Source organism: Rhinolophus hipposideros (genome assembly GCF_964194185.1).
Source record: "Rhinolophus hipposideros genome assembly, chromosome: 4".
Taxonomy (NCBI): Eukaryota; Metazoa; Chordata; class Mammalia; order Chiroptera; family Rhinolophidae; genus Rhinolophus; species Rhinolophus hipposideros.
Window position 1 is genome coordinate 18,795,217 of NC_138050.1, and position 13,592 is coordinate 18,808,808.

General features: G+C 36.9%; 1 protein-coding gene across 3 annotated transcripts in view; it reads right to left on the reverse strand.

Moving 5' to 3' along the window:
- Positions 1–13,592, reverse strand: part of CAB39L (calcium binding protein 39 like) — a 137,032-nt gene that overhangs the window by 102,236 nt on the left and 21,204 nt on the right. Inside the window, exon 3 of one of the 3 annotated variants that reach the window (XM_081045881.1) lies at positions 8,708–8,903. The exons of the other annotated variants lie outside the window; for them this stretch is intronic. The gene's annotated coding sequence lies outside the window, so the exon portion shown is untranslated. The remainder of the gene's footprint in view (positions 1–8,707; positions 8,904–13,592) is intronic. 3 annotated transcript variants of the gene reach the window in all.

Below are 13,592 nucleotides of genomic sequence, written 5' to 3' on the forward strand. Positions count from 1 at the left end.
ATGTAATTTCACTAACAACTGTCACCCCAATAAATTAAAAAAAAATTTCTCCCCCAAAGCTCTAATGCAGTTTTTAGTTGCTCCTCCAGGTAGAACAATTAAGATTTTAATGCTTCTTTAGGTATATAAATGTTGAACAACTATGGTGTACACCTGAAACTGATACAATGTTGTCTGTTAGCTATAGTTTTTAAAATCTTTAAAAAAAAGATTTTAATGGAGAAATCCATTTCAAAAATAGTATTTTAAACAACATATATTCGTTTAAGAAAATTAATGTTAAATAAAACTCAATAGAACTAATATACATATTTCAGATTCATTTTTAAATCATGTGCATGCATATATGTATATATATATACACACACACACACAAACATACACACCCATTTGTGTGTATGTACATAAACACATAAATTTATATAGATAAAATTAGAAGATGAGATGAGGAAGGGAACATTATCACTTGGAAACTATTGCAATAAGACACACACGTTGCTCCACCATTGTGGCTCTAAGGCCTGCCACCTTCAGAAGTCAACCTGTGGCAAATGTGGCTACCCTGCCAAGAACAAGAGAGAGCACTGGAGTGCCACAGCTAAAAGATAAAATACCACTGGGAGTAATTGAATAAGCACCTAAAAATTGTATACCTCAGACTCAGGCATAGATTCCCTGAAGAACAGCACCGAAACCCAAGAGGGCAGCTGTATCAGCATCCAGTTCATCTTAAGGATTTCAACGATTAGTCACTCAATAAATGTTCTCATTGAAAAAGAAAAAAAATCGTATTTTCTACCACAGCATTTGTAAGAGAAAAAAAAATGTTTTTAAAGCAACAGTTATATTTCTCTATAAATAGGCATTTTTTTAAAAAAGTGGGCTCTGACCTGGCTATAATGTGCACACTCTACACTTTTATCATATGTATATTGGGAAAGTCTGCAGACTTCTGAGTTTCCATGTGACCCATGTTGAGAAAGCTATGAGTGCAAAGGAAAGGAAGAGGTTTGCTGTTGCTCCGATATTTACTTCACAGCTGACAACTTAATGACACTAGAATGTAAGCTCTGTGAAAGCAGGGTCCTTTTGTGTACGCTTTATCTTCAGCATATAGAGGCACTCAACAAATATTTATAAATAAATCTCCAATCAATTTTTTTAAATTATAAATCATTTTCCTGTTCTGCTACTATATTCTTTGTCTTGAATCAAAAGGAAAGACACAGAGGAAGTGCTGGCTTTTAAGTGATGAAAGGGTGAACTCATTAAAAACAAAATCAGTTGGTGTTTTTTTTTTCCCCTGCACCTACAAAGGGAATAATGTTTTCTCTATAAAAAAAATTTCACCTTAGGCTTACTCTGAGGTGTTCTTTAGTACTAGCTTTCCTCATAACCAAAGAGCATTTATGCTGAACCCCGCCTTCTGGAAAGCCCTGCTTTCACCCTGGCTGTCTCACTATTCATGGATGAGTAGGTGCTTCGAACCTGGGTTTTAGTGAGGACAGAACATGCCACTCCCTGTTACTGGGTTCAGAACCATTAGAGACTGGTGCCTTAAGATTCCAAGTGAGAAGAGCTGTGGCCCGTCTAGAGGATGTGCTTTCAAACTTTAACCATGACTCACAATAAAAAATACACCTGACATGAAAACCCAAGTAACAAACTAACATACATACAATTATCGTAAAAGTTTCACAAAACATTTGCTCTTATCACATGCAATGCACTCTAGCCAAAGGACCATGAAAGGGTTAAGACAGAAAACTTAGAGAACAAAAGTCTGCTCTACTCCAGACAAACACCAAAAGTGAGACCCTCTTCTACCCCCACCAAAAAAGACCAAATGGAAGGCCTAGACTTCCATCCCTGACTAGCTGTAGTGATTCACCCCACATCTTCCCCTAAACCAGGAACAAGCGGAAGTTGGGACATTCATCCCCCTTGAGCATTAGCCAATACCCACATCTTCTGTGCCTGTGGAGACCATTTGGGGATCCTGTACTTCCACTATACCTATCATTCAATCACCAAATGTCCCTCCCCCTCTTGGAGGGAATGTACCAGAAGAGGACTTGTAGAGTCAGGACTCTTACCACAACTCAGCAGAACCAAGGAAGCCCCTCCACATGTTGTCAGTGGAGGTCACATGGGAGCAGCAATGAGGCACTTCTCTACTTCCCAGCCAGGGTGGTATCAGCGGAGGCCGAGCAGAGAGACTGAACTCCCTCCCCTCCCCTGCAGTAACAAGGAGACCCTCATACCAGGGTGTCAACAAAGGACAAGTGGAGAACCTGGATTTCCAATCCCACCTGGTGGTAACGAGGCAGTACCCCTCTTCACTCAGGGAGGAGTGTCAGAAGAGGCCTGCTAAAAAACAGATTTAAATAAGATCTAGAGTATTAAACATAACGTCTAGGTTTCAGTCAAAAATCACTATCAAGAACCAGTAAGATCTCAAACTGAATGACTAAAGATAATTAACAGATACTAACACCCAGATAACACAGATGTTTGAATTATCTTAACAGGAATTTAAAACAGCATTCATGAAAATACTTCAATGAGCAATTACAAATATGTTTGAAACAAATGAAAACATAGGAAGTTTCAGCAAAGGAACAGAAGATATAACGATCCAAATGGAAATTACAGTAACCATCATAAAAAAAGCACAATAACCATCATAAAAAGCCCAGTGGATGGGCTAGTAGCAGAATGTGAGAGATGGAGTAAAGAATCAATGATCTTGAATATAGTACAATAGAAATTGCCCAATCTGAACAGAGAGAAAATAGGCTGGGAAAAAAAATGAATGCAGACTCGAGGTCATGTGGGACTGTAACAAAAGATCTAACACTTGCGCCATCAGAGTCCCAGCAAGATAGGAGAGAGTGGAGCTGAAAAAGTATCTGAAAAAATAACAGCCAAACGTTTCCCAAATTTGGCAGAAAACATAGACCCATATATTCAAAAAGCTGAGCCAACCCTAAACAGCATAAACCCAAAGAAATCCATACCAAGATACACGATAGTCACATGTATGAAAACTAAAGAAAAAATCTTGAAAGTAGCCAGAGCAAAATAAGATTAATTACAATCAAAAACCAATTCTAATTACCGTACATTTCTCATCAGAAAATGTGGAGACCTAAAGATCTACTATCAATGAGGCCTTACTAATATGAATGATTGAATAACAGATAAGTAGGAGAGAAGAGACAAATCTCTAGTGCAGAAGAGTTCCTCAAAATTAGCAGGTGAAACACCATTTCCCCACTCCTTAAGTGTGAACTGTACACAGTGACTTCCCTCCAGAGAGTACAGGATGAAAAGGGGGTTGGTGGTAACTTGATAGTGGAGAAACCTGACAAACACTACCTCACCCAGGTGATCACAGCCAACATGAACAGTATAAGTCACATTGAAAGTATGTGATAAAAACGGCAATTTACCTTTGATCTTCCTCCCCAAAACACATGCCAGTCTACTCTAGAGAAAAACATTAACCAAATCCAAATTGAGGACCATTCTACAAAATACCTGACCAGTTCTCCTGAAAACTGTCAAAGTCATCAAAAACAAGAAAAACCTGAGAAACTGTCACATCCAAGGAGAGGCTAAGGAAACATGAAAAGTAAATGTAATGTGGTATCCTGGAACAGAAAAAGCACTTTAGGTAAAAACAGAAAATCTGAATAAAGTATGGACTTTAGTTAATAATAACAAATCAATATTGGTTCATTAATTGTAACAGTTAATAACCTTGTTGCAGGATATATAAAAATCCTTTGTACTATCTTTGCAATTTTTCTGTAAATATTGTGGACGAGAAAGGAGCTCTACAGAAAAATAACCTCACAGGGTGATCTGATCACAAATTCCTAACTGGACAGGTCATGATGGGTAGTCACACCCCAGGCACATAACTTTTTTTCTTGGCCGTAAGCAAGCCATATCCACTGTTTCTGTGCATGTAAGTTAACACACCGTTGAAATGCCTTCTTCAAAGTAACCACCTTCAAGAGAGCACATAATTTTAATCCTGCAGTCAAATCCCTGCCTTGCTTTCTCCCACCTTCGCGTAATCTTATTTACATTCCCTTCTTAATTTCAAATGCATAAAAGAAACTGCAAATTGCCATTCTCTAAAGCATCTCGAGATCTTGCTTCCAGGAGAATTCTGTTTGGTTCAAATACATTTTTATCAAAATTCTCTATTGGTTTGGACATTCTTACATCAACAATCTAAAACTGTTTTTAAAAATAAAGTTTATCGACTTCCGGTCAAGATGGCAGACTAGGTAAATGCTGTGCTTGCCTCTTCTCACGACCACATCAAAATTACAACTGAATTATGGAACCACCCTTGAGAATCACTTGAAGACTACCTAAAAAGAACCTATAACTAAGGATATAAAAAAGAAGCCACAACAAGAATGGTAGGGTAGGAGGAGATGTGAAACGGGCTGGTACCACACCTACATGTGGAGGTTAGAAATTGGGAGGGACATCTCCGCTGCAGAGGTCTCTCCTGAGGAGTGAGGGGTCCCAGCCCCACACCAGCACACCAGCCCAAAGAAGCAGTGCAGGTAAGACGAGTCCCCACAACAGCTGGCTGTTAAAATCAGCAGGGACTCCATCCAGGTGAGACAGAGGGCTGCTAGAGATCCAGAGGTCCTCGTAAAGGGCTCGCACATGAACTTACTTGCTGACAGACACACTCGCTTTGAGCTCCAGCCCTAGGGCAGCAGCTTGAAAAGCACCGGAGACATGCGGGGAGGAACCAAATTGTCTGGCCTCAGTGTGAGGACTGGAGGGGCAGCTCTGTGCTGTACTAAAGTGCCTGCAGGAGCCATTGTTCCTTTGTTGAGCCCTCCCTTCACCCAGACTGCAGTTTCAGGCAAGCACCAAGTCTGAGTCTCCATTAACCAGGCTAACACTGCTCTCGACTTACCCTGTAGATTGAGACTCCGTCTGAACCTCTTTCAGACAATCATCCACACAAGCTGCCAGCCTGGGTCCATGCTATGGACTTTCCTAAAATCTCTCAAATGATCACAAATCCCAAACAAGCAGTGGCTGGCTTTGGTATGCCCTGTATCTCTTGCTAAGTGGCTCCAAAATTGGTGCTAGTGTCAGCCGGCCTTGGTTCATAGCATAACCACTCTCAGGTACCCTAAAGCCCAGAAAAGGCAGCTACCAACCATAGATCACTTTGTAGCTCTTACCATGTGGCCCTGGGCCAGACATAGACAGCAGCTGACCTTGGCCTGCACCAGAACCCCTCCAAACAGGCCCCAGAACCAACACCAGAGCACCACCCAATTAGTGCCACAAATGACACACCCAAAGAGTGGACTCAACAGGCACCAGATCCCCACTAAAGCAAATCCCGTTCAACACACTCAGTCCCACCCAACAGCTTGTCTGCTGCAGTCACAGCCAGGCCTCACAGCTGTCAGCCTGAGTGTCAGTCCCAATCATTGACATGCGAACAGCAAGCAAGGCTCCACTACAACAGCAGAGCACACACAACCCACATAAAGGACATCCCTGGAGCTCAGGTTACCAGGGAGACTACGCCAATGGGCCCCCCAGGACACCTACTACATAAGGCCACTCTACCAAGACTGGGAGACATAGCTGATCTACCTAATACATAAAAACAAACACAGCCAGAATGAGAAAACAAAGAAACATGTCCTAAATGAAAGAACAGGATAAAACTCCAGAAAAAGAACTAAACAAAATGGAGGCAATCAACCTACCAGATGCAGAGTTCTAAACACTGGTTATAAGGATGTTTGATGAACTTAGGGGAGGAGTGAGAACTTCAACAAAGAGATAGGAAACATAGGAAAGGAGATAGAAACTTTTAAAAAGAACCAGTCAGAAATGAAGAACACAACAAGTGAAATGAAGAATGCATTAGATGGCATCAACAGCAGATGAGATGAAGCGGAGGATCAAATCAGTGATTTGGAAGACAAGGTAGCATAAAATACCCAATCAGAACAGTAAAAAGAAAAAAAGAATTTAAAAAGTAATTATAGTTTAGGAGACTTCTGGGAGAATATCAAGCGTACCAACATTCACATCATAGGGGTATCAGAAGAAGAGAGAAAGCAAAGAATTAAAAACCTATTTGAAGAAATACTGATGGAAAACTTCTCTAATCTGGTGAAGGAAATAGACATACAAGCCCAAGAAGCTCAAAGAGTCCCAAACAAGATGAACCCAAATAGACCCACACCAAGACACATCATAATTAAAATATCAAAGGATAAAGACAAAGAGGATCCCAAAAGTAGCAACACAAAAGTAGTTAGTTACTTACAAGGGAGCTCTCATAAGACTGTCAACTGATTTCTCAAGAGAAACTTTGCAGGCCAGAAGGGATTGGCACAAAATATCCAAAGTGATGAAAAGCAAGGACCTACAACCAAGATTATTCTACTCTACAAGGCTATCATTTAGAAGGACAGAAAAAGAACTTCCAAGACAAGAAAAAACTGAATTAGTTTATCACCAGTATTACAAGAAAGAAAAAAAATAAAGAAGGAAAAAATAATAAACAATATAAATAAGAAAATATCACAAAGAAAAAATTCTCACCGACAAAGGCAAACACATAATAAAAGCAGTGGATCAACAAACACTTAAACTAGATTAAAGGTTAAAAGGGAAAAATAGGAATGTCATGTATAATTACACCAATAAATTAAGGGACACACACACAAGAAGTAAAAAATAATGACAAAAATATAAACATGCAGGGGGTGAGTAAAAATGGTAGTGATTATATAAAGTGTTTGATCTTAAGGACCATCAACTTAAAATAGACTGCCATAAACATAGCTTGGTATATATGAAGTATATGGTAACCACAGACACAAAATCTACAAGAGATATACAAGAATTGGAGAGAAAGGACTCCAAACACGACACTACAGGAAGTCATCAACATACAAGAGAAGAGAGCAAGAGAATAGGAAAGATACAGAGAACTATCAAAACAATCAGAAAATAATTAATAAAATGCAATAACTACATGCCTATCAACAAGTGCTTTAAATGTAAATGGATTAAATGCTCCAATCAAATGATGAACAGATAAAGAAGATGTGGTATATACACAGTGGAATATTACTCAGCCATAAAAAAGAATGAAGTCTCACCATTTGTGACAACATGGATGGACCTGTTATGCTAAGTGAAATAGGTTAAACAGAGAAAGACAAATGCCATATGATTTTACTTATAAGTGGAATCTAAAAACAAAATAAATGAACTAGCAAGATAGAAGCAAACTCACAGATACAAAGAATATAAACTGATAGTTAGGAGATGTAAGGAAGGTTGAGGGGCTGGGTTAAAAAGGTGAAGTGATTAAGAAGTACAAATTGGCAGTTACAAAATAGTCATGGGGATATAAAGTACAGCTTCAGGAATAGAGTCAATAATACTGCAATTTGTAATTATTGTACATGGTGTCAGGTGGGTGCATGACTTACCAGAGGGATCACTTTATAAGTTATGTAAATGTCTAACCACTATGCTGTACTCCTGAAACTAATATGGAATGTCAATTGTAATTGAAAAATGAAAATTAATAAAAGCGTTTAATACATAAAAAATTAATAAAGAAACCATTAAACATTTTAGAGGGCCCTTTATCTGACTGAAAAGTACTATGAAGGGGTACCTTAGATCTTTCTTAAATAATAACCAAAAATTTTGCAGCTATATCCTCAACATCATCTTTAGACCAAGTTTTACTGACAATGCTATGGTTTTGATCTTCCCTAAGAAGCCATTTCTTAATTTCAGCATCAATGGCTGTCTGGAGAAGCTGGCAATAGTCAAAATATCCCAGCTCCTTTATGTTTAACAGACCTTTCTTTAGCATACTTGTTCCTCTCCTATCTTACTATTAGCAGCAAGAATAAACCATGTGGCATCTTCATTTCTGTAGTTGGAAATCTCCTTAGCTACATCACCCAGTTCATTATGTACATATTCTAGTTTCTACATTACCACATGTGGCAGTGTTGCTAAAATTTTTGTTACTACTGTGTTTCCCCGAAAATAAGACCTAGCCAGACCCCCAGCTCTAATGTGTCTTTTGGAGCAAAAATTAATATAAGACCCAGTCTTATATAATATAATATATTATAATTATATATTATATCAATATATATTAACATATAATAATATATATAATAAATATAATATAATAAATATAATATAATATAATATAATATAATATAATATAATATAATACCTCATCTTACGTTATAGTAAAATAAGACCGGGTCTTATATTAATTTTTGCTCCAAAAGGCACATTAGTTTAGAGCTGGTTGTGCGGCTAGGTCTTATTTTTGGGGAAACACAGTATGTTAGAAGGATCCCCTTTCCTAGAGTCTCCAAAAAGTTTCTCCATACTTTCCTTTAAGTTCTCACTGGCAACTTCTTTAAAGCTCATAATGCGTCTACTTTAGGTTTTCACTAACACTATCCTCAAGTTTCATCTACCTTTGACAAGTTCCCACTGACAAGTTCCCACTGACAAGTTCCAAAGCCACACCCACATTAAAAAAGTATTTATGACATCATACAACTTCTGGTACCAATATCTGTATTAGTTACCTATTGCATAACAACTATCCAAAATTTATAAACTTAAAACAATCATTTATTACCTCATACACTTTCTGAGTCAGGAATCCAAATAGTTGGCTAGATGGTTCTGGCTCAGATGCCAGCTTCAGGCAGCACTGAAGGTTTGAGTGGGTCTGGAAGAGCTGCTTCCAGGAAGTCACATGGCTCTAGCTGGAGGCTTCAATTCAGTTCGTTGCTACATGGGCGTCTCCACAGGGATGCTTACAATATGGCTAACTTACCCAGAGTAAAGAATCAGAAAGACGGAATGTGATAAAGATAGAAACTGCAATGTCTTTTATAACCTAATCTAAAAGTAATATCCTGCTTTTTCTACTGGTCACACAGATGAATCCTGGTACAATGTGGAAGAACACTGGACATGAATACCACGACATAGGAGGGGACATCTTGGAAGCTGGTTATTGCAATGGGTTGGCAATTCCAGGCATCCCATTCTCATTTAACAGCATCCAAATAAGGATGGAAGAAATGGGTGAAGAAAGCAGGATTCTTTTCACATGCTCCTTTTTTATTAGGAAAAAAACCCCACATTGTTCTGAAATCCTCCAACAAACTTCTACATCTCATGGACCTAAACAGGATAAAATGGCCACCCCTAAGTGCAAAGGAGCCTAGAAAAATAAGTATCTGGCATTTTCAACCTCAATCATGCAAAGAAGGTAAGAAGTAGGAGGCTTGGTATGACTTTTTACATAGACAATTAATGGTTGGCCAAAAGTTAAGTAAAAAGCATAAAAGATATACAAATTGGTGATTACAACTATACTTTTTGAATATATATTCCTACATTCCAGAAATTAAATGGTTTTGCTCACAGATGTTTAAAAAGTTGTTTTTAAGTTAATACAAATTTAAACAAAAAATCCTAAATTAATAGTCATCATTATAATCTATGTAGCATTTATAATACTAAAGAAAGTTCATATATCTGTTCTTTACAAAAGCCTTGAAAGGAACATAAAGCAAATATTATTACAGTAGCTCCACTTTACAGATTAGAAACATGAAGGGAATATTATTATAGCAGCCTCAGTTAAGGAAATTAAAGGCTCAGAGAGGCTTAAAGGCTTGATCTAGATGACAACTTGTAAGTGGGGTTCAAATGGGATTCAAATGCTATGGCATTTCTACTGACATCAGCTATTTTGGTTTTGTACAGTATTATATTTGAAACACTTGATTAATTATAATTTACAACTTTGTAATTTGATCTTTTATACTTAAAAACCTCTCCTCATTAGAAAAGATTCTTTTGTGAAGTCATGTGTGCCACAAAAATATTTTCTGAATAGACGGGTTTATGAATAACTTAAATGCATTTTTGGTCAACTCCCACAAATCAAGAAATCACAAGAATTTTGGCATAAATATGGCTTTAAAAGTTATTTTTAATAACTATTTCTATGACTACAAAAGGGAATTCTTTGCCTTCTATAAATCAAAGTAAGCTCTTTATTCAGACTTCTTTTTCATTTTCATTGTTATTCGTTAAATTCTATGTTCACAGTTGCTTCTGAACAATGCTAATTGTGCGCTCTTACAAAATGACATCCTCACAATTTCTCAAATATATTTTGAATATGTTTTCTTTTATTTCTTAACATTTCTTTCATGGTTACTTAGTGAATTAGATGTAAATGGTATTTCTACAAGATTGCAACATCTTTGATTCAATTAAAAGGGATAGAAGAGAGCCTTGGACATTTAATTGGAAAAAAACATTTTTTACAAATTTTTCCTCCCCAAACTATTCCTGTTTCTATTGATACATATAGGGATACAAATAATATCTCTAAATGCTCCTTGTGACTTGTTAGATATGGGTAGGCAATAATACTAAATAACCCATAAATTATTCATGTCAAATACATATAAAGAATTAAAAAATAAGCTCAAATAACAAAAATACTTTAAATAATATTTATTGATATTCATGTTATCTTGATCTGATGTTTAATTTAAACTTAGTTACAAAGGAGAAACGTGTACCTTTCTCATCCTGCTAATTGATATGAAACAAGATAGATTTCTTTATGGTGTAGATATATGGAGACAAGGTGAGTAAGATAACTCCAATAATGTGGAATTACTATAAAAAATATGAATACTGTGAATTTAACTCTAAAATTTGCCATAGAAAATGAGTAGGCATGTACAGTAATACCCCCTTATCTGAAGGAGATATGTTCCAAGACCCCCAGTGGATGCCTGAAACTGTGGATAGTACTGAACCCTATATGTACTGTTTTTTCCTAGACATACATGCCTATGATAAAGTTTAATTTATAAATTGGACATAGTAAGAGATTAATAACAATAACTAATAATAGAATAGAACAATTATAATAATATACTGTAATAAAAGTTATGTGAATGTGGTCTCTCTCTCACTCTCTCAGCAAAGTAACACAAATTTCATTTTCCTTCTTCACAACTTCACAGATAGATTCGTTCTTACCTTAGATCTTAACAACCTCAGCATATGATGTTTTTTTCTTTCCTTATTGAGAACTTTCACCTTTCCACTTAAAAGAAGCACTATACAGCTTCTCTTTGGCATGTCTGAATTGCGAACGTCACTACTCTTGCAATTTGGGGCCAATAATAAGTAAAATAAGGGTTACTTGAACAAAAACACTGCAATACCAGGACAGCCCATCTAATAATGAAGACAGCTACTAAGTGACTAATGAGCAGATAGCTTATGCAACTTGGAGACAAAACTGAGGACGGTGAGAGATTTCATCATGCTACTCTGAATAGCATGCAATTTAAAATTTATAAAGCGTTTATTTCTGGAATTTTCCATTTAATATTTTCAGACCTCAGTTGACCATGGGTGATTGAAATCTTGGGAACTAATACTATGGATAAGGGTGGGGGCTACTGTACAACATTACCTAAAAGACACAAAATGACTCCCAGACCCATAAAACTTGGCTATAACCCTACTGAAAATGTTAACATATCTATTTTAAAAGACAGACAGGTCATTCAGAAGAGGTGCTGGTCAGCCACTAGAGCATATGGTGGGATAAAAATGTTAAATTTGGCCAGGCCCATTCAAGCTCGTACACGCTAGGAGAGTTGTCTGTTCCAGGGCCCAGTATATTCCTGGTACAAAGAAGAGACAAGTAAGCCTTGTGCTGCATAATGATGTTTCGGTCAATGACGAACCACAACATATACGACAGTGGTTTTGTATGATTCTAATGGAGCTGAAAAGTTCCTATAGCCTAGTAATGTCATAACCATCCTAAGGTTGTAACGCAACACATTACCCAAATACTTCGCAATGCATCACAATTGCCTATAATATTCAGTACAGAAATATGCTTTGCAGGTTTGTAGCCTAGGAGGAGCTGTAGGGGAACAGAATTTGTCACTCCAAAATATCTCTCTCTCTGGCATAAGAATGCTTTTAGGCTGGTTAATTTTAAGAAACAGCAAGCATTGGAGAAGTTACCAAAACCAAGTAGAAGTTACCCTTTGTAAAATACACTTACGTGTGTAAGGGAAATCTCATTTTATAAATAAGGGCTTCTTCCCTGCTCTACCAGAAAAGGCACGATGACCTTATCTTTGGAAATTCTCAATGCAAGGACTAAAATTTGCATAACAACCTATTTACCCTTGTTTGCTGTGCTTTTCTTGGTCACCTCCCATAAATGACTCCCCCAACATCTTTTGTCTTCAGCTGAAGATGCTGTTTAAGGTAGTGGCTTCAACTACTTTGAGTTACTCAGTTTCCTGGGTCTCCACCATGTATACAAGAAGTATATATCTCATTAAGCTTTGTTTGTTTTTCTCCTGTTAATCTGTCTTTTAATACAGGAATGGCTCAGCCAAGAACTCAGAAGGGTAGAGGGAAAATTATTTTTCTTCCCCCACAGAGCAAGAGGCTATACCATGCAGCCTGGGTGTGTATGTAGTAGGCTACACCATCTAAGTTCATGTAAATTAGCATGCTAATTAAGTTCATTAGCATGCTAATTAAGTTCATTAGCAACAACGAAATTGCTTAACGATGTTTCTCAGAATGTATCTGCATAGTTTAGCGGTACATAACTGGAAAGAGATGGCTGCCTAAGGCTATTTGCCTGGTGTTATTAAAATCTGAATCTTAATAATTCCTGCTGTTTTATATTTACAATGTCATATCTGCTCCTTTCATATTTTCATAGAAATCTTTGCTGCATCCGCCACATTTCATATGCATTCTGTCACTATAAGTTAGTTGCATTTTCTAGAAGTTTTATAAGTGGAATCAAATAGTATGTGTTATTTTTTTGTCTGGTTTCATTTATGTAGCATAATTGTTGAACCACTTTGATTAATCCACTGAGATTTATCCACTTTGTTACAAAAACTCTTGAGTAGTATACCATGGTATAGAGATACCATCATTTGCTTAGTCATTTTCCTGTTGATAACCACTTTGAAAAAGTCTGGCAGCTTCTTAAAAAGTCAAACCTCCACCTATCATATGATATAACTATTCCACTTCAAGCTATTTATCCAAGAGAAAAGAAAGCATCAGGCCCGTATAAAAACTTACACCTGAATATTCATGGTATCTTTACCTGTACTAGCAAAAAACTGGAAACAACCTGTTTCTATCCATATGCGAATGGATACATGAATGAGGTATACGCATAAAATGACATTATTATTCAGCAATAAAAAGGAATAAACTATTGATATACAGAACGACATGGATGAATCTCAAAATAACTAAGCTGGTAAAAGAGGGGAAAAAATAAGTACTTATTTCTTTCCTTCTACTGTGTATTCCCCTCACATCATTATTTTCCTTTTCTGGTTTAAGAAAAACAATTTATTTGTCTTCTTTTAGTGATTACATTTGAAACATGTCTACCTTCAGTTCACACAGTACATGGA